This window comes from Arachis hypogaea, chromosome 17 (assembly GCF_003086295.3).
Source record: "Arachis hypogaea cultivar Tifrunner chromosome 17, arahy.Tifrunner.gnm2.J5K5, whole genome shotgun sequence".
Classification (NCBI taxonomy): Eukaryota; Viridiplantae; Streptophyta; class Magnoliopsida; order Fabales; family Fabaceae; genus Arachis; species Arachis hypogaea.
Window position 1 is genome coordinate 99,580,393 of NC_092052.1, and position 3,266 is coordinate 99,583,658.

A 3,266-nucleotide genomic window follows, 5' to 3' on the forward strand; every position below is an offset into this window, starting at 1 on the left:
CTCTGCCCAATTCTGGCGTCCAGCGCCAGAAAAGGATCAAAAGTTGGAGTTCAACGCCAGAAATGGATCCAAACCTGGCGTTGAACGCCCAAAATGGCCTTATGCACGTGAATTGCTTAAGTCTCAGCCCCAGCACACACCAAGTGGGCCCCAGAAGTGGATCTCTATACCATCTGCTATAGTTTACTCATTTCCTGTAAACCTAGGCTACTAGTTTAGTATTTAAACAACTTTTAGAGACTTATTTTGTATCTCATGACATTTTAGATCAAAACTTTGTACTCTTTGATGGCATGAGTCTCTAAACTCCATTGTTGGGGGTGAGGAGCTCTGCTGTGTCTCAATGAATTAATGCAAGTATTTCTGTTTTCTATTTAAACATGCGTGTTCCTATCTAAGATATCCATTCGCGCCTAACTATGGAGAAGGTGATGATCAGTGACACTCATCACCTTCCTCAATCCATGAACGTGTGTCTGACTATCACCTCTGTTCTACATCAGATTGAATGAATATCTCTTAGATTCCTTAATCAGAATCTCCGTGGTATAAGCTAGATTGATGGCAGCATTCATGAGAATCCGGAAAGTCTAAACCTTGTCTGTGGTATTCCGAGTAGGATTCAGGGATTGAATGACTGTGACAAGCTTCAAACTCGCGAGTGCTGGGCGTAGTGACAGACGCAAAAGGAGGGTGAATCCTATTCCAGCATGATCGGGAACCTCAGATGATTAGCCGTGCTGTGACAGAGCATTTGGATCATTTTCACAAGAGGAGGGGATGTAACCATTGACAACGGTGATGCCCCAACACACAGCTTGCCATAGAAGGACGTGCGTGCGTGAATCAGAGGACAAAGGAAAGCAGAGATTCAGAAGACAAAGCATCTCCAAAACTCCAACATATTCTCCATTACTGCATAACAAGTAACCTTTAACCCATGCTCTCTTGTTTATTCGCAATTCAACTGATAAATACAATTGACTTCCTGACTAAGAATTGCAAGATAACCATAGATTGCTTCAAACCAACAATCTCCGTGGGATTCGACCCTTACTCACGTAAGGTATTACTTGGACGACCCAGTGCACTTGCTGGTTAGTGGTGCGAGTTGTGAAAAGTGTGATTCACAATTCGTGCACCGACTCCCCATCTCTGATCTTACCCATTCTCTTTAATTTCTGCCATTTACTTTTATGAGCAAATCCCCCATTCCCATTTACAATTCTGCAATTTATTTTCAGTCATTTACTTCCAGTCCTTTAATTCTAGCATTTACTTTTCTGTTATTTACATTCCCGCCATTTTATTTTCTGCAACTCTCAACCCAAATTCTGGATTCGCTCAACTAGAACATTCTTCTAATTAAAGTTGCTTGATCAATCAATCCCTGTGGGATTCGACCTCACTCTATTGTGAGTTTTTACTTGACGACATATTCGGTACACTTGCCGAAGGGAGATTTGTTGAAAGACAAGTTTTTCGTGCATCAAGTTTATGGCGCCGTTGCCGGGGAATTGATTGTGCATCAACAATGATTAAATTGGAAGATCACTAGATTGAGCATTTTTATTTTTGTGAATTTCATTTTCTGTTTGAGTGATTTACTTTTTATTTTAGTTAAACTCCTTCCCTTCCCCCTCTACTCTTTTGTTTTTCTTTGTTATTTTCAATTCTGTTTGCTAACCCAATAACTATTTGATATATTGCATCACCCACAACTAACAGTAATTCTGACACAAATACTTTCTGCACCTATCTTTTCTTGCTTGCACTTGACGGTTATATGACAGGGAGAAGAAGGGGGGCTTCAACTTCCTTCGATTCTGAACCTGAGAGGACCTTCCTTAGATTAAGGAGGGAGGCAAGAGGAAAGAAAGTTGTTGGTGCTGAGGAAGAAGAGGAATTCTTTGAAACAAACATGGAAGACAACATGGAAAACCATCATGAAGAAGAGGATCACAACCATGGGGGAGGAGGTAGAGCAAATCATGCTGGGGAGGATAGAAGAGTTTTGGGCTCTTACATCAATCCAAACCCAGGCAATTGTGGAAGTAGCATCCAAAAGCCAACAATCCATGCCAACAACTTTGAACTTAAACCACAACTCATCACCCTTGTTCAGAACAACTGTTCGTTTGGAGGAGGTGTTCAAGAAGACCCCAATCAACATTTGACCACCTTCCTGAGAATATGTGACACAGTGAAGTCTAATGGTGTTCACCCTGACGCCTATAGACTACTCCTATTTCCATTCTCACTTAGGGACAAAGCAGCCAAGTGGCTGGAATCTTTCCCAAGGGAAAGCTTGATAACTTGGGAAGACGTGGTGAACAAATTCTTAGCAAGATTTTACCCTCCTCAACGAATCAATAGGCTGAGAGCTGAGGTCCAAACTTTCAGGCAACAAGATGGTGAGACTCTATATGAAGTATGGGAGAGGTTCAAGGACTTAACAAGGAGGTGTCCACCTGACATATTCAACGAATGGGTGCAGCTGCACATTTTCTATGAAGGACTCTCTTATGAGTCAAAGAAGGCCGTAGACCATTCATCTGGAGGATCTTTGAACAAGAAGAAGACTATTGAGGAAGCCATAGATGTTATTGAAATAGTAGCAGAGAACGACTACTTCTATACTTCCGAAAGAGGGAACACAAAAGGAGTAATGGAGCTAAACAATGTAGATGCTCTGTTGGCCCAAAACAAGCTCATTACCCAGCAGCTGGCTGACCTCACCAAGAAGATGGAGATGAACCAAGTAGCAGCAATCTCCACTTCATCAACAACCCAAGAAGGAGTGAATGAAGAAGCAGAGGGGAGTCAGGAGCAAGCCAACTACATTGGGAATTCACCAACCCCCCACAACAACACTTCTCCACACGCCTATCAAAACCAAAACAGCACATCTGCTCTGAATCACTCATCAATTGATGACAAGCTCTCTAAGATTGAAGCCTTACTTGAAGGAATATGCCAAGAGATTCAAGAAAATAAGGTGTTCAAAGAGGAGGTGCGAGCCAATATTAAGAACCAGGGAGAGACCATCAGAAAGCTGGAATTCCAGGTGGGATATTTAACTGAGAAGATTCCCAAACCTACTGATAGCTTCCCAAGTGATACGGAGAAAACCCCAAAGGAGAAGCAAAGAAAGTAAGATGGAAAGATTGCAAAATGGTCACTGCGAGTGATCAAGAGACTGAAGACAAGCAAGGCAAACTTTGCAAACAACCTGAAGACAACTCAACAAAGGAGGAGGATAGAGA

At 42.1% G+C, this 3,266-nt stretch overlaps 1 non-coding gene across 1 annotated transcript; it reads right to left on the reverse strand.

Moving 5' to 3' along the window:
• Positions 1-2,374: 2,374 nt before the first annotated feature.
• On the reverse strand, positions 2,375-2,478 carry LOC112768721 (small nucleolar RNA R71). The gene has a single exon (XR_003186118.1). It is a non-coding gene; the product is annotated as a small nucleolar RNA R71 (small nucleolar RNA).
• Between the last annotated feature and the right edge of the window lie 788 nt (positions 2,479-3,266).